The sequence below is a fragment of the Oryctolagus cuniculus genome, chromosome 21, assembly GCF_051225735.1.
Source record: "Oryctolagus cuniculus isolate XC-2025 breed Fujian yellow rabbit chromosome 21, ASM5122573v1, whole genome shotgun sequence".
Taxonomy (NCBI): Eukaryota; Metazoa; Chordata; class Mammalia; order Lagomorpha; family Leporidae; genus Oryctolagus; species Oryctolagus cuniculus.
This window is the reverse complement of record NC_142887.1, coordinates 33,932,217-33,954,420: the sequence shown is the minus strand read 5'-3', so window position 1 is coordinate 33,954,420 and position 22,204 is coordinate 33,932,217. Positions and strand designations below refer to the sequence as shown.

Below are 22,204 nucleotides of genomic sequence, written 5' to 3'. Positions count from 1 at the left end.
TTTGCACACCTGTAACCTGGAAGAACCAAGCAGAGCTCTCAGGCCACACCCATCTCAAGCCTCCAAGGCTCCTCCCACAGAAGGCAGTCCACTTAACACAGACATAGTATTAAAAAAAAACTCACAGTGAGGGAAGAAGAATTAACTATGCCAAGCAACAACAGAGACATTCTAGTACAGGAAGCTCATAGAACCCCCAGTAAACATGACCAAAAAGATCCTCACCACGACACGTTGTAATTAAACTCACCACAGTGAAACATAAAGAAAAGATCCTAAAATGTGCAAGAGAGAAACGTCAGATTACTCTCAGAGGATCTCCAATCAGACTCACAGCAGACTTCTCATCAGAAACACTACAGGCTAGGAGGGAATGGCGAGACATAGCACAGATGCTGAGAGAAAAATTGCCAGCCCAGAATATTATATCCTGCTAAGCTCTCATTTGTGAATGAAGGTGAAATAAAGACCTTTCATGGCAAACAGAAATTAAAAGACTTTGTGGCCACTCGTCCGGCCCTGCAAAAGATGCTTAAAGATGTGCTACACTCAGAAACACAGAAACACGGCCATCAATATGAAAGAAGGTAAAGGCAGAACACCTACCAGTAAAAGAGCATGGGAAGCTCAAAGCATATACTAGAAATATCTCCGGGAAAATGGCAGGGCAAAGTCACTATGTATCAATAGTCACATTAAACGTTAATGGACTTAACTCTTCAATTAAAAGACACCGATTGGCTGATTGGCTTAAGGAACAAAACCCAACTATTTGTTGCCTACAAGAAACACATCTCTCTAACGAAGATGCAAGTAGACTGAAAGTGAAAGGTAGGAAAAAGATATTCGATGCCACCAGAAACCAAAAAAAAGCAGGTGTGGCCATATTAATATCAGACAAAATAAACTTTAATACAAAAACTGTTAAGAGAGACAAAGAGGGGCACTATATAATGATTAAGGGTTCAATTCAACAGGAAGATGTAACTATTATAAATGTATATGCACCTAATTACAGGGCACCGGTTTATTTAAAAGATATGTTAAGGGACTTCAAGGGAGACTTAGATTCCAATACCATAGTACTGGGGGACTTCAATATTCCACTCTCAGAAACAGATCATCCAGACAGAAGATCAACGAGGAAACAGCAGATTTAATTGACACTATTGCCCAAATGGATCTAACAGATATCTACAGAACTTTCAATCCTGCATCTAAAGACTTTACATTCTTCTCAGCAGTGCATGGAACCTTCTCTAGGATTGATCACATACTAGGCCATAAAGCAAGTCTCAGCAAATTTAAAAGAATTAGAATCATACCATGCAGCTTCTCGGACCACAGTGGAATGAAGCTGGTGATTAGCAACTCAGGAAACCCTAGAAAGTATGCAAACACATGGAGACTGAACAACATGCTCCTGAATGAACACTGGGTCATTCAAGAAATCAAAAGAGAAATCAAAAACTTTCTGGAAGTAAATGAGGATAACAACACTACATATCAAAACTTATGGGATATGGCAAAAGCAGTATTGAGAGGCAAGTTTATAGCAATAGGTGCCTATATCAAGAAATTGGAAAGGTACAAAATAAATGAGCTTTCAGCGCATCTCAAGGAGCTAGAAAACCTACAGCAAACCAGACCCAAATCTAGTAGGAGAAGAGAAATAATTAAAATCAGACAAGAAATTAACAGGATTGTGTGGGGAGCAACTCGGACTAGACTAAGTTACTCGAATTAAGACTTATTCTATGCATCGGCTCTCCCAAAATATGGCGCTGAGAAGGGAGTAAACATCTTCTACACAGCTGCCTCTCACCAATTTGATTGACTGAGCTGCAGGAGCTGATCTTGCTCCTGATTGGAGGAGAGCAGCGTACTCGGTGTGTGGGTAGCAGAGTTGGGATTGGTGGAAGAGGACTATAAAGGAGGAGAGAGACGGCATGCACCAGGAACATCTAAGGGGAACATCTAAAGGGAACACCTGAGCAGCCCCCGAGAGAGCCGGCCGGCGGCGTGCCGCTCCCCCGCAGAAGTGGGGAAAGTGGCAGGGGGAACCGCCCTTCCATGGAGGTGGAAGGGTCGGTAGCCAACCCGGGAAGAACCAGCAGCAAACCCGGGGAGGGCTGAGCAGACAAAAGAACAGCGCAGGGTCTAGTGTCGTTCCTCCACGAAGAGGGGGAGCGACAGGATTGAATCCAAAAAAACATTACAAAAAATCAGCCAAACGAGGAGCTGTTTTTTGAAAAAATAAACAAAATTGACACCCCATTGGCCCAACTAACTAAAAAAAGAAAAGACCCAAATCAATAAAATCAGAGATGAAAAAGGAAATGTAACAACAGACACCACAGAAATAAAAAGAATCATCAGAAATTACTACAAGGACTTGTATGCCAGCAAACAGGGAAACCTATCAGAAATGGATAGATTCCTGGACACATGCAATCTACCTAAATTGAACCATGAAGACATAGAAAACCTAAATAGACCCATAACTGAAACAGAAATTGAAACAGTAATAAAGGCCCTCCCAACAAAGAAAAGCCCAGGACCCGATGGATTCACTGCTGAATTCTACCAGACATTTAAAGAAGAACTAACTCCAATTCTTCTCAAACTATTCAGAACAATCGAAGAAGAGGGAATCCTCCCAAATTCTTTATGAAGCCAGCATCACCTTAATCCCTAAGCCAGAGAAAGATGCAGCACTGAAAGAAATTTATAGACCATTATCCCTGATGAACATAGACGCAAAAATCCTCAATAAAATTCTGGCCAATAGAATGCAACAACACATCAGAAAGATCATCCACCCAGACCAAGTGGGATTTACCCTGGTATGCAGGGATGGTTCAACATTCGCAAATCAATCAATGTGATTCACCACATTAACAGACTGCAGAAGAAAAACCATATGATTATCTCAATAGATGCAGAGAAAGCATTTGATCAAATTCAACACCCCTTCATGATGAAATCTCTAAGCAAATTGGGTATAGAAGGAACATTCCTCAATATAATCAATTTATGAAAAACTCATGGCCCGCATCCTACTGAATGGGGAAAAGTTGCAAGCATTTCCACTGAGATCTGGCACCAGACAGGGATGCCCACTCTCACCACTGCTATTGAACATAGTTCTGGAAGTTTTAGCCAGAGCCATCAGACAAGGAAAAGAAATTAAAGGAATACAAATTGAGAAGGAAGAAGTCAAACTATCCCCCTTTGCAGACGATATGATTCTGTACTTAGAGGATCCAAAGAACTCTACTAAGAGACTATTAGAACTCATAGAGGAGTTTGGCAAAGTGGCAGGATATAAAATCAATGCACAAAAATCAACATCCTTTGTATACACAAGCAATGCCACAGCTGAGAAAGAACTGCTAAGATCAATCCCATTCACAATAGCTACAAAAACAATCCAATACCTTGGAATAAACTTAACCAAGGACGTTAAAGATCTCTACGATGAGAATTACAAAATCTTAAAGAAAGAAATAGAAGAGGATACCAAAAAATGGAAAAATCTTCCATGCTCATGGATTGGAAGAATCAACATCATCAAAATGTCCATTCTCCTAAAAGCAATTTATAGATTCCGTTAACTTTAAACACCTAAGAATAATTGTGTGTTGATTACAGAGTTCAATCAATATTATTAAGTAGAACCAAAAAAGTACTAAAAAGGATAAAGTATTAAGTTGTACATCAACAGTCAGGACAAGGGCTGCTCATGTCACTCTTTCTCGAAGTGCCCATTTCATTTCAACAGGTTTCCTTTTTGGTGCTCAGTTAGTTGTCACCGATCAGGGAGAACAAATGATATTTGTCCCTCTGTGTCTTGCTTATTTCACTCAGCCTGATGTGTTCCAGATTCCTCCATTTTGTTGCAAATATCCGGATTTCATTGTTTTTGACTGCTGTATAGTATTCTATAGAGTACATGTCCCATAATTTCTTTATCCAGTCTACTGTTGATAGGCATTTGGGTTGATTCCAGGTCTTAGCTATTGTGAATCGAGCAGCAATAAACATTGAGGTGCAGACTGCGTTTTTGTTTGCCAATTTAATTTCCTTTGGGCAAACTTCAAGGAGTGGGATGGCTGGGTTGAATGGTAAGGTTATATTCAGGTTTCTGAGGAATCTGCAGACTGACTTCCATAGTGGCTTAACCAGTTTGCACTCCCACCAACAGTGGGTTAGTGTCCCTTTTTCCGGACATCCTCTCCAGCATCTGTTGTTGGTAGATTTCTGTATGTGAGCCATTCTAGCCGGGGTGAGGTGAAACCTCATTGTTGTTTTGATTTGCATTTCCCTGATTGCTAGTGATCCTGAACATTTTTTCATGTGCCTGTTGGCCATTTGGATTTCCTCCTTTGAAAAATGTCTATTGAGGTCTTTGGCCCATCTCTTGTGTGGGTTGTGTGTTTTGTTGTTGTGGAGCTTCTTGATCTCTTTGTAGATTCTGGTTATTAACCCTTTATCTGTTGCATAGTTTGCAAATATTTTTTCCCATTCTGTCGGTTGCCTCTTCACTCTCCTGACTGTTTCTTTTGCAGTACAGAAACTTCTCAATTTGATGCTATCCCACATGTTAATTTTGGCTTTGACTGCCTGTGCCTCCAGGATTTTTTCCAAGAGTCTTGGGTCTTTGCCTGTGCCTATATCTCGCAGGGTTTCACCAATGTTCTCTAATAACTTGATGGTGTTGGGTCATAGATTTAGGTCTTTAATCCATGTTGAGTGGATTTTTGTGTAAGGTGAAAGGTAGGGGTCTGGCTTCATGCTTCTGCACATGGAAATCCAGTTTTCCCAGCACCACTTATTGAATAGACTGTCCTTATTCCAGGGATTGGTTTTGGATCCCTGATCAAATATAAGTTGGCTGTAGATGTTTGGGTTGATTTCTGGTGTTTCAATTCTGTTCCATTGGTCTATCCATCTGTTTCTGTACCAGTACCATGCTTTTTGATTACCACTGCCCTGTAGTATGTCCTGAAATCTGGTATTGTGATACTTCCAGCTCTGTTTCTGTTGTACACGATTGCTTTAGCTATTCAAGGTTTCCTGTGTCTCCATATGAATTTAAGCATCATTTTTTCTAGATCTGAGAAGAATGCCTTTGGCATTTTGATTGGTATCACATTGAATCTATAAATTTCTTTTGGAGAATGGACCTTTTGCTGATGTTGATTCTTCTAATCCATGGGCATGGAAGATTTTTCCATTTCTTGGTATCCTCTTCTATTTCTTTCTTTAAGATTTTGTAATTCTCATAGTAGAGATCTTTAATATCCTTGGTTAAGTCCAAGGTGTTGGATTTTTTTGTGGCTATTGTGAATGGGATGGATTTTAGAAGTTCTTTCTCAGCCATGGCATTGCCTGTGTATACAAAGGTTGTGGATCTTTGCACATTGATTTTATACCCTGCTACTTTGACAAACTCTTCTATGAGTTCCAATAGTCTCTTAGTAGAGTTCTTTGGGTCCCCTAAATAAAGAATCATGTCATCTGCAAAGAGGGATAGTTTGAGTTCTTCCTTCCCAATTTGTATCCCTTTAATTTCTTTTTCTTGCCTAATAGCTCTGGCTAGAACCTCCAGAACTATATTGAATAGCAGTGGTGAGAGTGGGCATCCCTGTCTGGTACCAGATCTCAGTGGAAATGCTTCCAACTTTTCCCCATTCAATAGGATGTTGGCTGTGGGTTTTTCATAGATTGCTTTGATTGTATTGAGGAATGTTCCTTCCAAACCCAGTTTGCTTAGGGTTTTCATCATGAACGGGTGTTGTAGTTTATCGAATGCTTTCTCTGCATCTATTGAGATAATCATATGGTTTTTCTTCTGCAGTCTGTTAATGTGGTGTATCACATTGATTGTCTTGCGCACATTAAACCATCCCTGCATACCAGGGATAAATCCCACTTGGTCTGGGTGGATGATCTTTCTGATGTGTTGTTGCATTCTATTGGCCAGAATTTTATTGAGGATTTTTGCATCTGTGTTCATCAGGGATATTGGTCTGTAATTCTCTTTCAGTGCTGCATCTTTCTCTGGCTTAGGAATTAAGGTGATGCTGATGCTGGCTTCATAGAAAGAATTTGGGAGGATTCCCTCTTCTTCGATTGTTCTGAATAGTTTGAGAAGAATTGGAGTTAGTTCTTCTTTAAATGTCTGGTAGAATTCAGCAGTGAATCCATCGGGTCCTGGGCTTTTCTTTGTTGGGAGGGCCTTTATTACTGTTTCAATTTCTGTCTCAGTTATGGGTCTGTTTAGGTTTTTGATGTCTTCCTGGTTCAATTTAGGTAGGTTGCATGTGTCCAGGAATCTATCCATTTCTGATAGGTTTCCCTGTTTGCTGGCATACAAGTCCTTGTAGTAATTTCTGATGATTCTTTTTATTTCTGTGGTGTCTGTTGTTACATTTCCTTTTTCATCTCTGATTTTATTGATTTGGGTCTTTTCTCTTCTTTTTTTAGTTAGTTGGGCCAATGGGGTGTCAATTTTGTTTATTTTTTCAAAAAACAGCTCCTCGTTTGGCTGATTTTTTGGAATGTTTTTCTTGATTCAATCCTGTTGATTTCTTCTCTGATTTTAATTATTTCTCTTCTCCTACTAGATTTGGGTCTGGTTTGCTGTAGGTTTTCTAGATCCTTGAGGTGAATTGAAAGCTCATCTATTTGGTGCCTTTCCAATTTCTTGATGTAGGCACCTATTGATATAAACTTTCCTCTTAACACTGCTTTTGCTGCGTCCCATAAGTTTTGGTATGTTGTGCTGTTATCCTCATTTACTTCCAGAAAATTTTTGATTTCTCTTTTAATTTCTTCTATGACCCATTGTTCATTCAGGAGCATGTTGTTCAATCTCCATGTGTTTGCGTATGCTCTAGGGATTCCTGAGTTGCTAATTTCCAACTTCATTCCTTTATGGTCTGAGAAGCTGCATGGTATGATTCTAATTCTTTTGAATTTGCTGAGACTTGCTTTATGGCCTAGTATGTGGTCAATCCTAGAGAAGGTTCCATGTACTGCTGAGAAGAATGTAAAATCTTTAGCTGTAGGATTGAAAGTTCTGTATATATCAGCAATCACCCGAGACTCTTGCTATGAGCTGTCTAGGCTATGGAAGCCCCTTGGCTGCTCCACTTCTGATCCAGCTCTATGCCAATGCTTCTGGGGAAACAGTGGGAGATGGCCCAAGTGCTTGGTCTCCTGCCAGCCATGTGAAAGATCTGGAGGAAGCTCCTGGCTTGTGGTTTCAGGCTGGCCCAGTCCTGGCTATTACAGTCATCTGAGGGGACTGAACCAGTGGATAGATCTCCCTATCATCCCCCACTCCCCATCACTCTGCCTTTCAAGTATATAAATCTTTAAAAATAAACAAAGCATACTGTTCACTGGGTCTTGGTATATTCAGGTTTTCCTGTCTTGTAATTTCCATACTTTTCTCATCATCTCAAAGGGAAACACCATACTCCTTGTCAGAGAACCTCATTCTCTCCACCTGCCTTGCCTTGGTAACCCTTATCTACCTCCTGTCTCTGTGGATTTATTTTCACTTCTGGCCATATCATGGAGATAGAGGGTCACTTTTATGTCTGTTTTCTTTCAATAAGCAAAATATATCCAGGGTTCATCCATATTGTAGCATATATCCACACCTGATCCTTTTATGGCTGAGTAATATCTACTGTGTGAACGAAGCATATTAATACTTTTCATTTATCACATGCTGGGTAAATGGGTCACTTACACATTTGGCTACTATGTATACTGACACTCTGAACTTTTCTGAGGAAGTCAAACTTTTAAGGGAGGGGCCGGCACTGTGGCTCACTTGGTTAATCTTCCACCTGCAGTGCCGGCATGCCATATGGGCGCCGGTTCTATTCCTGGCTGCTCCTCTTCCAGTCCAGCTCTCTGCTGTGGCCCAGGAAGGCAGTGGAGGATGGCTCAAGTGCTTGGGCCCCTGCACCCATGTGGGAGACCAGGAAGAAGCACCTGGCTCCTGGCTTTGGATAGGCACAGTTCCAGCTGTAGCAGTATTTGGGGAGTGAACCAATGAAAGGAAGACCTTTCTCTCTGTCTCTCTCTTAAATTCTGTAACTCTACCTGTCAAATAAATAAAACAAATTAAAAAAAAAACTTGTGAGGGATTTGCAGAATAAAGTGTGATGTTTAAATTCCACAACATTACTAGCTATACTTTTTAAAAACGGATTACAGCCATACCAGTGTTCATCTTCTCAGAGATACTTTGTGCATGACAATTCATTCTGGAGGCCCTTGCATGTCTTTGTCTTTGCCTTCCAACTTACTAGGATGTGAATTTCTACTAGTGCAGTTCATTGAACTCCATGTATATTTTTGCATCCTATGATGTGTCAGCGATAGAGGCATGAGAGATATTCCAGCTGCTGATTGACTCCTCGAAGTACTTTCTACAACTGTAAGATCACAGCTGGGAACTGGGTTCCCAATCCAAGTTTTCCCCATGTGTGGAATGAGCCCAACGACTTGGACCCTCACTGCTGCCTCCCAATATTCATAGGAGCAGGAAGCTGGAAAGAGGAGACAGAGCTAGGGAATCAAATTGAACCATTTCTTTGTTGGATATTGATGTCCTGTTTGCTTTATGACTTGGCCAAACACCCATGCATATTTTGATTATTCTTGTTCAAAATGTTTAGGCAATTTGGGGACACAGTTCATATATTCTTGCTGTCCCTATCTCATATCCCTGTCTCTCTGGACTCTTTATGAATATGTGTTATGCTTGATGGTGTCCCACAGGTTTCTGAAACTATTGTTTGCTTATTATTCATTGGACTGGGCCATCTGCAGGGTCTGATCCACAGGTTCGGTGTTTCTTTTGCCTGTTCAAAATCCTATTGTATGAGGAGTTTGTCCTGCAACGTTTAAGCCTTAGCGCTCAATGTCTGTGTGGGAGGCTTTCTGTGGAAATAAGGTGTTCACAGGTAGAGTCAGGGATGATGAGCTCATCCTGTGTCAGAGTGGGTCCTGATCCATTGCTGTTGTCCTTCCATTCCAGGCAAATGTGGATGTGGAAGGAAGAAGACTCTGATGGCACAGGCAGAGGCTGGGAAGTTGCAGCTGCAAAGCAACAACCCAAGATGCAGCAAGTGCCAGAAACTAGGAAGAGCCCATGGAGGACCCTACGCTGGAGCCTTCAGATAGAGCAGGGAGCAGCAGGCCTCTGACATCAGGCCCTGCCCTCCAGAACTGTGAGCAACCTTCCTTTAAAGCCAGGCAGATGGCAGTAAGGAGCTATGGTGACTCGAGGAAGCTGGTACAGGCCCCTGCAGGGGGGTCTCAGTTGTTCTTTTGAATTCCAGAAACTCGAGTCACTCCTCTCATAAGATGTATTCCCTTACTGTTATTTCCTATCCTGTGAAACACTTCTCTTGATGTTTGTAGTGCTTAACACATAGATTCCTTCACTAATTTGAGTATAGTGTGAATGCCGAGTGCTCTGGGCCTAGTGAGTTCCATGTCTGTACTTCCTCAGAGGTAGTGTCAGCTGGCTGCAGTCTTGGTGATTCTGCTTGTGTTGGGAGATCCTGATCCTGAGCACTCCCAGGGTCAGTGCTTCCTGTGGAGGCCCCCCTGGACTCAGAACAAGTTGTGACAACAAGAGTGACATTTGCCAGACATGGTCCCAGAGTCTGATTGCCCAGGCTGTTCATTGGTGCCTTCTTCCCAGCACATGGGTAGATTCTAGTACCCCAGGAGGAGCAAGAGGTTTGGCATTAGTCCTTGTGTATGTGAGAAGTCCAGCACCTCGAGCCTCTCTCATCAGAGAAGGGTGCACCTGTGCATTTCTAGATTCCCAGGAGTGTGCCAGAGCTTCCTGAGTCCCCTACAGACACTCATGACTTAGCTCTGCGGCAATGTTATTGGGTTAGTTTGTCCTTTATCTAAGGGAGTTGTCAACTACTTAGAGTATCCACAAAGTTAAGCAGTGGCTGTGATAGTTTTGAGAGTTTTGCTGGGGACCATTGTACTTATCACCTTGGACAAGCTCAAGGTCAGGTCAAGTTCAGCCTAGAAAGTGGGTTCTTCCCGAAGGCAGCAGACTCCTCAGAGAGTGCTCATTCTCTATGAATAAGGCTTTGGGGAAGCCACAGACTGATTGTGCTCCCGGCAGTGGCTGCCCACTGCTGGTTTTCACCATGAACGTGGGCTTCCGTTTTCTGTGTTCCTGTGGAACTGCAGAGCAGCAGGTTGTACTCGGGACAGGGAGACTGCCACCAACCCCCTGTTCTTCCTGAGAGTCAGCTGTGCTTTGTTTTTCTGTGCTCGGTACTGCCTGGGTTCCTGCAGATGTTGGGTTAGTTTCCAGGATTCTTGAAATGCTAATGGCTTTTTGGCCCTTTTCCCTTTTGTGCTGGATGGTCTTGCTGCCCCTGCACCTTTGGGCATGTGGTCTTCAGGCCATCTGCTCCATGCTTCCTGGCCTGCATACTCCTCCACATGGTGGCTAGTGGTGTTCGGTATGAATCCAGATTTCTCTGTCTTTTTTAGATAGGGCCCTCACTCTCCTATGCATTTCTCCCACTGAATCAAAAGATTAAAAACTTACAAAATGTTAATGGTGACTGTTTTTGGCAGGTTTCTCACTGATTTATTGGAGGGGAGAATTGGAGGGCTTTCAGCTGCTGTTTACTATACAGTCATCTACTTCTCCTTTTTGTGGCAATTGTAAGGATATAGCACATAACTGACTACCCTTGGGAGCTTGTGACTGTCAGAATATGCTGTAAATTCTCTCTCAGAGTGAAGGGCCCGAGTGCTCAGGCGAAGAAGATATTTAGGTGTGTGTGGAGCTGCTAAAGGGCTGTGGACTCCCTCAGACAATGACAGAGGACGTGGGTCCCATGTTGAGATGTCATGGTCCCAGCCTAACTTGGAAGTGCAGAGGCTAAAGTGGATGAGAGCAGCAGTGAGGCTGAGGGCACAGTGAAGAACCTAAGCAGCTACGTCCTGTGCAAGATCTTGAGGAGAGCAAAGGAGGTGGAGGAGGGGGAGAGAAGGGGCTGGGAGGGGCAGGACAGGGGTCACTGGCCCATGGGGTTGAGTCATGGCTTCTCCCATTCTGCCTTTCTCCAGTGCCTTCCACGACCAGTGAAGATGTCTTTGATCTCTGTCTTCATTGCTCTCTTCAGAGGTTCCATCAGCTTTGGACAGCTCTATAGGCTAGATGAGTTGGTGAGTGTTCTGCTCTCTTTGGCAGCTCCTTTGTTTTCAGAAACACACAGGTGATTCTGTAGAAATTGACCCTAAAAATCCTTCAGCCTCATCAGGATTTCACCAGCTTTACATGCACGTGTGTGTGTGTGTGTGTGTGTGTGTGTGTGTGTGTTGCTGTATGAAATACATCAGCTCAGTAATACGGTGCTAGAAAAAGAAGATCCATGTAGGAAATGGCATACTAAGAAGGTAGCTGGAGGAAGGAGAGACATTTGTATTGACAACCATGCACACAGCAAGAATAGTTCTAAGTAGCACAAAGACAGGTGGATAAATGTGTGTAGTATCGTCCCCTGAATAATAGAGTAGTTATGTCCCCTAGCAATTCCACTGCTGGTGATATGAGGAAATTTAGAATTCAAGGACAGTGGGATTTAAAGGTACACCTAAAATATATACTTTGTCAATAGAAGGTAGTTTAAGTTCCAGACATTTTTGTAATAAAACAAACACTTAGTACTTTCCTCAATAACTAAGGATCTTGGCAATTTGGCCATGTCCATGGAGTCTTCCAGTTTGTATTTTTTAAAAGATAGATAGATAGGTAGATCTATTTATGTATTTATTTGAAAGGCAGAGTTAGAGAATGAGAGAGAGAATCCAGTCTCCCATCCACTGGTTCACTCCTGAAATGGCCACAATGGCTGGAATTGTGCCTTTCTGAAGCCAGGAGCTTCTTCCATGTCTCCCATGTGGGTGCAGGGGCCCAAGTACCAGAACTGTCATCTGCTGCCTTCCCAGGAGCAAAAGCAGGGAGCTGCATTGGAAATAGAACAGCCAGATGTGGAACCAGTGCCCTTAGGGGATGCCAGCACCACATGTGGCAGCTTTCCTCACTATGCCACAGTGCCAGCTCAGTTCTTCCACTTCTTTACTGAAGAAAAATGGGTCACCTTCACAGATATTGGAAGAGGCAGGTTTTCAGCACAGCACCCGATGCTGCTTGGGACATGCACATCCCTTGTCAGAGTGCCTGGGGTTGAGTTCCTGTCCCACTTCTGATTAATTTTCTTCTGATGTGTACCCTGGGAGGCAGCAGGTGGTACTGGGTGCTGTTGGTTGACTGTGATTCAGGTAAGAGACCCAGAGTGCCTTCATGTCTGCTGACTGTGGCTTGGCTACAACTGGGCTGCTGTGGATATTTGCAGGGTGAACCTGCAAAAGAGATGCATCTTGATCTCTGTCTAAAGATTTTATTTATTTGTCTGAGAGGCACAGTAATATTAAGGGGTGGGGGGTGATCCTGAGATACTCCATCCACTGGAGATGCTCCATCTATTGGTTCCCTTCCCAAATGGTCACACTGGTGAGAGCTGGGCCGATCTGAAGCCATGAGCCAGGATCTTAGGACCTCTCCTTCCTTCCTCTTTCAAATGGGGATGGGATGGGAATAGCAATGGGAGCAGCAGAGCTCAGGCAGCAGCTGTTTGTATTGCAGAGACTGTTAGTAGCCCCAGTTGATGTGTGGGACACTGAGGCCCAGAGCCACCAAGTACCTATCTCATGGTGGGGGTCTGGAATCCATACTCTTAGCTGTCAGCTGAACTTGTAACTGCACCCTCCTGTCAGTGAGGTGGGAGGGAGGAGGAACTGAAGTTGGTATTGCTGGCAAAGTCTCGACACAAAGGAGCTGCTCAGGGATGACAGCTTCCTTGTGGTGTGGCCCTTGTTGTCTGCTGTCAGGTTGTTTCCTGTGTGCTCTGGGGAGCAGTGTTTGTCCCCTGGTAGAGATGAGTTTGGACAAATGTGCAGAGGTGCAAAACTGTTCAGGACGATGGACAGAATCGAGTGCTTAGGGCTGAGCTAAGACCTCCTTGTGTCTTGCTGGTGAAGCCAGGCCCTTGCTTTTCTGGGTGGTGCTTTGTTTTTGATATGTCCCTATGTCTGTACCCAGGATCATTCAGTGCGGTTGTCCGAGGCTTAAAGCATTCAGTCCTTAGGTCTTTATTCCAGGGACTGGAAAATAGGGAGTATGAGAGAGAAGGTTGAATCCTCTGAGCACAGTAGTAATTCCTGTGAGTGGGATGCGTGTGCAGTGATAAGGAATTCAGGGAGTGGCTCCTGAGAGGTCCAGCCTTGGTCTTGATAGATATTTGCCCTGAAGGTGGTTTGGTGAATGGGCATCCCAGTGGCAAGGAAAAGATCACAATGTGAAACCAGGAGAGATAACTTCAGACTCTTTGGGGAGGAAATGAGAGAAAAGCTGAATTTACCTTGTTGCAGAAAGAATTTAAGTCCATGTGTCAGTTTACTCATAATGTGCATTTTCCATGACCTTTTGAAGTCCCTTCATAAAGGAACTGCTGGAAGTAGCTCGTATAGACATCTTTCCTTAGTGTGGTGTGTTTATTGCCATCAGTGAACCTGCACTGATACTTTATTATTCACTAAAGGCCACAGTTTATTCAAATTCCTTAGCTGTACCCACATGTCTGTTTTCTGTACCAACACTACATCCAGAATTTAGTCTCAGACTCTTCATGTTTTTCTTATAGAATCCATTTCCTACTTTGAAAGTTAGACACACCCACTCACATGCACACTGACACACACACACACACACACACACAGTGAGAGAGAGAGAGAGAATGAGATCTCAAGACCTTCTATCTGCTAATTCACTTCCCAGATACAAAGGTGTGGCTGGGCCTGACTGAAGCCAGAAACTCCATCCTGTGCTCCCACATGAATGACAGGAACCCAAGCACTGAGGTCATCACCTGGGCCTCCCAGGGTGCACATGTGCAGGAAGCTGGATCAGAAGCAATGGTGGGACTCTATCTCAGGAAATCCAATATGGAATGGGGGCTTCCCAAGCAGATGGCAAATCTATTGTACTGCAATGCCTATCTCCTTAGACCTGACTTGATTATGATGAGATTGATGTCTTGAGAAGTCCAGGCCACAGATTGATAGGATGCACCTGCACTGGCATGTATGTGGGACTTGGTATTTCCTAGAGATTTCCAGGTTATGCAGCATGGTTTGGGGTTTGATTTGTGTGAGAGAGAGCAAGAAGGAAGACGACAGCATTCCAGGCATGTGGGAAGTGGGCCATAGGAAGGAAGATCTGAGTATGGCTGTTTCCATCTCTTTCTGCAGCTCTCCTAACAAATAAAATGAAAATAAGTTTTTAAAAACTTTGTTAGCTCTTCTTTTAGAAAAGATTGCCCCCTCCCTGGAGTTTTCTCCTCTCTAGCATGTGCACATTGTGCCCCCAGCAGTTGACCTATTACAGTCTGTGTTCCCTACCTACATTTGAGCCCTAGCAGAGGCCTGTGCTCAGTTAAGCTGGGATTCTCTGCATCTTACAGTCAAGGCAATTTCTGAAGGTGTGTTTTGCAAGTGACCTCACTTTTCTGTAGGATACAAGATGAGTTGGTGACTTCAGGTGTTCAGCTTTTGTCTTGTGGCATGGCTGGGAGTGACTATTGATATGCTTTGTACTTGTGGGTTAAAAGATATAAATCAATTAATCCTTTTTTGGAAAATGGGACTCTAACTTAGCTTGTTTCCCCTGCAAATAGTCTCTTTGCTTCCCCTTTCCTGATCTGAATGGAAGAGCAACAAGGAGGACATCTCCGCATGTTGCCAATCAGATCACCCCGGAATCAGTGACATCCTAGAGTTACGGTTGTCCTTGGTTATTGTGGGGCGATGAGTTTTCTTCCTCTGTTCTTCGTGGCCTGTGAGCTTTGATGCCAGATGTGTGCTTTCTGGCTGAGCTGTGAGTGTAGATTTCCCTAAGGGACCAGGTGTGAATGTGTAGAGTGTAGACTGCTGGTGTGTGTGAGGGGAGATCCAGCCAATTGCAGCTCAGAGAGGAGGTGAGAAGTGGTGGCTGCCATAGCCAGGATGACCCTTCCTGTCTCCTCCCTTCCTGGGTTCATTGATTCTGGGCCCCATCCCTTAAGTTCAGCCACAGCTTTTTTTTCCTTCGTTTAGAGATTTATTCATATATTGAAAAGTCTGAGTTACAGAGAGAGAGAAGGAGAGGCAGGGAAAGAGAGTTCTTCCATCCACTGGTTCACTCTCCAGTTGGCTCCTAAGGCTGGAGCTCTACTGATCCAATGCCAGAAGCCAGAGGCTTCTTCCAGGTGTCCCATGTGTGTAGAGGGGCCCAAGGACTTGGGCCATCTTCTACTGTTTTCCCAGGCCATAGCAGAGAGGTGGATCAGAAGTAGAGCTCCCAGGATTTGAACCAGTACCCATATGGGATGCCAGCACTGCAGGCCGCAGCTTCACCCACTATGCCGGCACAGGTGCCGGCCCATCAGCCACAGCTTTTTCTGCTCAGGAGGAGTCATTATGGCCTTTGGCTCCTTCTACTCCCTAGCCCCCAACCCTCCAGCCCCTGTTTCTTGCACCACAGGAACATTTTCCCATAGGATCTGACCTCCTGTCAGCACTCACACAAGCCAGCATTTCTCACACTGGATCTACAGAGCATAGACACAAAAAACAGAACGAGTATGGTGTTTAATATTAAATAAGACTCTTGTGTGGCGAGGAGCCAGCTGGAGGCCATGAAAGGAGCTGCCTGGGGGCAGAGTTGTGCCATGTCCTGGAGGTGAGGGAGGAAGGGTCACGCGGGAGGGTCTATATCCATAGGTGCTGGGAAACTGGGTATGAAGATGCAAGGAAAGATGGGAAGGCCAGGCATAAAACTGCCCCTGGGACCAGCAGGAGGAAAACAGAGGGCAGGAGACGTGGTTGACCTTTCCATGGACTATGCTGGAAACTAGGGGGTGAAGGGTCCATGGCCTCCTCTGGAGGGGGAGTATAGGTTGGTGTTGTGTCCATGGGCTCCTCTGGAGGAGGAGCCTATGGGATTGTGGTATCCATTGGTTCCTCCCTTGGTGGAGCGTAGGAGGGTGTGGTGTCCAGGCACTACACTGGAGGAGGAGCCTATGGCATTGTGGTATCCATTGGTTCCTCCTTTGGTGGAGCTTGGGAGGTTGTGGTGTCCAGGGACTCCTCCCATGGGGGAGCACAGGAGGGTGTGGGTCAATGGGCTCCTCCCATGGTGGAATGTTGGGAGTGTGATATCTCTGGGCTCTTCCCGTGGTGGAACATGGGGAGGTGTGGATCTGCCCAAGATGTTTCTTATGGGGGCGTGGTGTCCATCAGTTCTGGTGGCTCATATGGCGGTGTGGTGTCCATCAGTTCTGGTGGCTCATATGGCGGTGTGGTGTCCATCAGTTCTGGTGGCTCATATGGCGGTGTGGTGTCCATCAGTTCTGGTGGCTCATATGGCGGTGTGGTGTCCATCAGTTCTGGTGGCTCATATGGGGGCGTGGTGTCCATGGGCTCCTCCTCCCGAGGTGGAGTGTATGGAGGAGTAGTGTCCATGGCTTCTTCCTGTAGGGGAGCAGAGAGGGATGAGTTGTTTATAGCTCTCTCCTTTCAGGGAACATATGGGGGTGATGTGTCCCTTGATACCCCCCATTGGGGAGTATAGGGGGAGAGATGTCCATGGCTTCCTCCTGTGGAGGAGTATCAGGGGGTAAAGTGTCCATATCCTGGATAATTGGATGATGTACTTTGCAGGTTTGCTTCCTCCGCCTTCCATTGCCGGTTCGTCTGGTAGGATCAGGCGTGCTCAGTACAGGTCCTAGAAAGGAAAATGCAGGAAGGATGTGAACTGCTGTGCACCTGGGTGACCTCAGCATCACCTCCCAAAGTGCTTTTGCTTTCTGTTACAAATGTATTATGTGTAAAGGTTGAGTTGGGGAGTGAGAAAACCAAAAGAGAGCTTCCATCTTCTGACTTGACCCTGAAATGGCCACCACAACTGGCAAGGTAGCTGGCCAGACAGGGGCCTGGCACTTCACCAGTGCCTTCCAAAATGGCCACGTACTTGAGCCATGTTCTACTGCCTTCCCAGGTACATTAGCAGGCAGCTGGGTTGGAAGTGCTGCAGCTGGGACTCAACCCAGCACTCCTTTGGGATGCTGGTGTTGCAGGCAGTGGCTGAGCCCACTGCACCACAGCACTGCACACACACGTGCTCCCCGCACTTCTACCACACCTCCCCTACAAGGCTTTCAGATTTCCATGATGATCAGGTTACCTAGCCTACGGGGTGGTGGCATCCTGGCCTTACCGATGTTCACTCTGTTGGAGCACACGCGTTGTCGAGTCTGAAGCCCGCAGAGAGTGGTCAGCAGTGCCACGATGGCCCTGAGTTTTCTTATCATCAGACTGGGTTGTCTGACTTTTGGTCTGTAAGACCTATGGTATTTTGCCCGTGGGCCAACTGGTCCAGGGCCAGAGGCGGGAGTGTGACCCCGACCTGGGCCTGGGGGCCCCTTAGGTCGGTGGTCAGCCCCCATTGCTGGGGCAGGTGAGGGGGGCAAAATTTGCTCCCCAAAGTTTTTGAAAAGAAGCTGGTGAGTCTCTATGCTATGAAGACTTCCCAAAGCACTTTTGGCTGCTATCGCTCCAAAGGGCTAAAGCCAAAATGCCACATCTGCAGAACCTTAGTGGTCACAGAATGGGCACGTGTCACAGAACCTGCTGCTAGGGGTGCGCATCATAGAGAGCAGGGCCTGGAGATGGGTGTGTCCAGGACCCAGGCTAGGGGTGGAGTTTGCCAAGATGGCCTTAGGAGTGGCACATTGTGCAGATGACCTGGGAGGAAGTGGCCCCAGCAAAGGCTGCCGATCCCCTCTGGACTCTTGTGTCCCTCCAGGCTCTTACTGAGGGCAGAGGGTGTCTGTATTGAGCATCATGAGCTGTTGGTAGTGCAGTGGCCCCCTCAGTGCTTTTCCAGGGCCTAGAGCCCTCAGGGCACTGGGCAGGACCCATTGCCCGATCCCTGACCCTCAGGTGGGTGAGTGCTAGGAGCGGTCTCTTGGCAAGCAGGTCCTGTAGGCTATGGCCGCATTGGTGTCACCCAGTGTGGGTCCTCCTTCCCTTGTCCTGGAAACACTGAGGAGAGAGCCCTCAGGGCAGAAATGCATGTGCCCCTCAGAGCCTGAGGTGCTGGCAGCATAGTTTTGGGCCAGGTAGGCTGGGAGAGACATGCTGACCATATAACTGAGATTCCATTCCTGCGAGTTCTCTGGGGAAACGCCAAGTTGGATTTCCACAAAGACCTGTTTATCAATCTGTTGCTGCTCCATTCCCAGATCTAGATCCTGGGGTGACCCAACTTCATCCTCTTATTTAAAAAAATTTTTTTTTAATTTATTTGAATGACAGAATTAGAGAGAGAATGATCCTCCATCTGCCAGCTCTCTCTCATGTTGCCACCACAGTCAGGGCAGGTCAGGAGAAAGCCAGGAGCTTCCTCCATGTCTCTCACATGTACAGGGTCACAGGGACTTGGGCCGTCCTCTGCTGCTTTCTCAGGCACATTAGCAGGGAGCTGCAAGTGCCTCAGGGTGTGGGATCGCACATTGCACCATGATGCTGGCCCACATCCAGCTTTCATAGAGCGTGTCTTTGTGTTTCAGTTGTTCTGGGCATAGCACTGTGGGTCCTGTTGCTTTTCTCATCTGATTAGGGTCCCTTTTCTTCCTGTTCAGCAGAGTAATGAAACCTTACAGCTGCACGATTCTTTGACCTTCTGCTCTGTTGTGACTGTTCCCCTTGGTATGACCTTTGTACAAATGGAGCCTCACCCTCTGAGTCTGTGCTTTCTGTTGTGGGTTCTATGGACGCTGTTTAGAGAATTTAAGGGTGAAAACACAGCCAGCAGTGATTTAAATCCTTAACGTTTCTCCTGCTCTTCATTACTCCTGATGTACCAGACTTCCTGTGGGCAGGATTTCACTTTAGCCTGAAGAATTCCATCCACTTGGTGCTATTTTGATGGCAAGTGGTCTTCTGATGACTGCTCTTAGTATTCCTTCTTCTCCATCACCCCTCCTTTTTCTGCATAGGGGGCTGAGATCCTTCAGGGTGTCTTGGTTCCCTGGAGATGCCTGGGGAGGTCTTTTCTTTCTGCACTTGGAGGACAGGGTTCTAGTATCCTGTGGACTTTGTGTTTTCTGATGAGAAGTCAAACCCTCTCATGTGGGTATTCCCTTGTTGGGAGTGTGCCATTGGCTCTGATTTCAAGATTCTCCCCCCCCCTTTTTTTGTGGATTGTTCACATGTCCCTGTAATGCTTCTGAGCTACTTGGATTGTATTCCTAAAAGGATGATCTTCCTGGCCATTGGATTCTTTATAGATTTTGTTGTTCACTGCTCCCCCATTTCTCCCCCCCCCCCATTTCAGGCTCCCAAACATTAGGACTCTTGCTCTGGTTCACACATCTCTGAGGCTCCATTCATTTAGCTTCCAGCTTCTTCCCTTCTCTTTGTTCTTCAACTTGTACCTTTCTGTTGATTGGCATGTAATCTGATCCTTCCTCTTTTTCTACACTCTGGCCCTGATTCAATCCATTGCATTTTTTTTTGACAGGCAGAGTAGACAGTGAGAGAGAGAAAGAGACAGAGAGAAAGGTCTTCCATTTGCCCTTGGTTCACCCTCCAATGGCTGCCATGGCTGGCGCCCTACGCATCGTGGTGATCCAAATCCAGGAGCTAGGTGCTTCTCCTAGTCTCCCATTGGGTGCAGGGCCCAAGGACCTGGGCCATCCTACACTGCACTTCCGGGCCATAGAAGAGAGCTGGCCTGGAAGAGCGGCAACTGGGACAGAATCAGGCACCCCGACTGCGACTAGAACCCGGTGTGCCAGCACCGCAAAGTGGAGGATTAGCCTGTTGAGCCACGGCGCCATCCCATCCATTGCAGTTTGATAGGTATGTTGTACGTTCAGGCCTGACATTTCCAGCTTGTGTTTTTCATGTAATTCTTCGTCTGCTCGGAACACATTCTTCCATCAATTTCAAGAGCATTTGCCTTTCCTTCTTTGGAAATGGTTAGAGGAGATGCTGTCCCTAGTCATTCCTCTATGAGGACAGGTTCAGTGCCAATCAGTGGTCTTTTTCTTTGAGAGCTGATCAGACTGTCCTAGTCATCTCTATGTTTTGTTGTGTACTGCTCCGTGGCATTCTGGACAGTGTGGGAGACTAAAAACTCTCAGGAGGTTGCTCATTTTCCTTCTCTGTTGCTCTGTGAAGCAAACCACATAGCGCACATCTAACTGATCTTGGTGTTTTGGCTCATGTCCTACAGTGGTGCACCTTTGTGCAGTTTTCAACTCATTTTCATGGAGCTGTGTCCACTGAGACCTTGTACCCTCAGAGGTCACCTGGAAGTCAATTGCTTGGTTGCGTGGGAGCTCAGTTCCACAGTCTTTCCTCCCCTAGGGCGTGGCCTGTGTATGTGCAGTCAGAGGGATCTCACATCTTGTGCTGATTCATCTGCAGACTATTTGTCCCCTGCAGCTCTCTGATGTGCACAGTTCTCCTGACATTTGCAAGTGCCGCTCTTCCATGTTCTTCTCAGTGGTGTTTACCCTCGTGCCGTGGTCCAGATCCACCGACAAGAATACCTGTGAGGTGAGATTGTTTGAGGAAAGATCGCTGGAGACTTTCCTCCTCTTCCTTGGAGAATGCCATTGTTTCTAATTTGTTTAAGCAGAAATAGAGTAATTTCCAAGGTTTTCCCTTCACTACTGCAGAGACCGAGGACAGCTTTGTCAGTGAAGGGAGAGGAACAAAACAAATGGGTATAACATTCCTATTCCCCATCAGTTTTATGTTGACTGCAGCCCCGGTCAGGAAGACCCTCCCTTTATCTCCATGACAGGCTGGCCTGTCAGCCTGGCAGGTCCATGGTTCTTTGGCCTCTGTGTTCCCTGTGCACAGCTGAGTTTGCCAGCCATGGAGAGAACCCCAGGGGAGGGCCAAGTGTGTCCACATTTCAGTCATGTCCATGTTCCCTATCATGACTGGTTTGTAATCTCTGGAGTTAGTGATGACTGTACTTAGTGGAGAATAGAAATGATCAACCTGACACTCCTCAAGGAAGCACAGAAGTTGATATTGAGCATGAGCCTGTCCCAGTGTCATTCCTTGCCCCTTTGAATGCATTGGGCTGATCCCTGCAGGCTCCCGTTCCCCATGGATGCATCTCAGTTTTTTCTCTCTGCCGTTAGCCCTGATGTGTCCCAGGAGAGTGTACAGTTCATATGTAGTCATCCAGGGGAAGGAGCTGTGACTGGACAGACATGGAGCAGCCCTTACTGTGTATAAATGATGGCTGGCAACAGGAAAGGAGTCAGCTGGTTGGGGGGATAACAGGAAGTTCAACTATGTTACTGTTGCATGTGAATTGTTTCCCATTTAAATAATGGATCATTTGAGCCAACAAAAACCTTATTCCTGCTAATCACTGATCAGCCATAGGACTGAGGTGATCCATAAGAGAGAAATGATGGTTGGACGTGTTCTCCCTCATTTTAGACCTGGTACATCGTAATTGCTGAGCAAACCTGATGATGATCCAACTTTGTGGAACCATGATTCTAAATTGTTTTGGTAAAGCAAGTGGTAATTCATTTCCTGAATTCCTTCAGAGTGGATATTAGTCACACTTTTCTTACAGATGTTAATTATTTGAAAGGCAGAGATACAGAGAGAGAAGGAAAGAGACTTTCCATCCTCTAGTTCACCCCTAGATGGCTGCAATGGCTGGGGTTTGGCCAGGCTGAAGTCCAGAGCCAGGAGCTTCATCCTGGTCTGCCATGTGGGTGCAGGGGCCCAAGTACCTGAGCTGTCTTCTGCTGCTTTTCCCAGGCCATTCACAGGAAACTGGATCAGAAGTGCAGCAGCCATGACTCAAACCATATGTGATGCAGACCCTACCATGTGGAGGCTTTACTTTTTATGCGAAAGCACCATCAGCTATTAATAACTTTTGTACAAGAAATACAAATAAAATGAGCATGAAGAGAAAATAATCACTCAGTTTGGGCCATCTAGGAAGCCAGAAAATAGTTTGATTAGGACAGTGTAACAA

At 45.7% G+C, this 22,204-nt stretch overlaps 1 long non-coding RNA gene across 2 annotated transcripts in view; it reads left to right on the top strand.

The window, feature by feature from the left end:
* LOC149119916 (uncharacterized) overlaps positions 1-22,204 on the top strand; it is a 76,162-nt gene that overhangs the window by 11,183 nt on the left and 42,775 nt on the right. For both annotated transcript variants that reach the window (XR_016227043.1, XR_016227044.1), the window contains exon 2: positions 9,068-9,260. This is a non-coding gene — a long non-coding RNA (uncharacterized LOC149119916). The remainder of the gene's footprint in view (positions 1-9,067; positions 9,261-22,204) is intronic.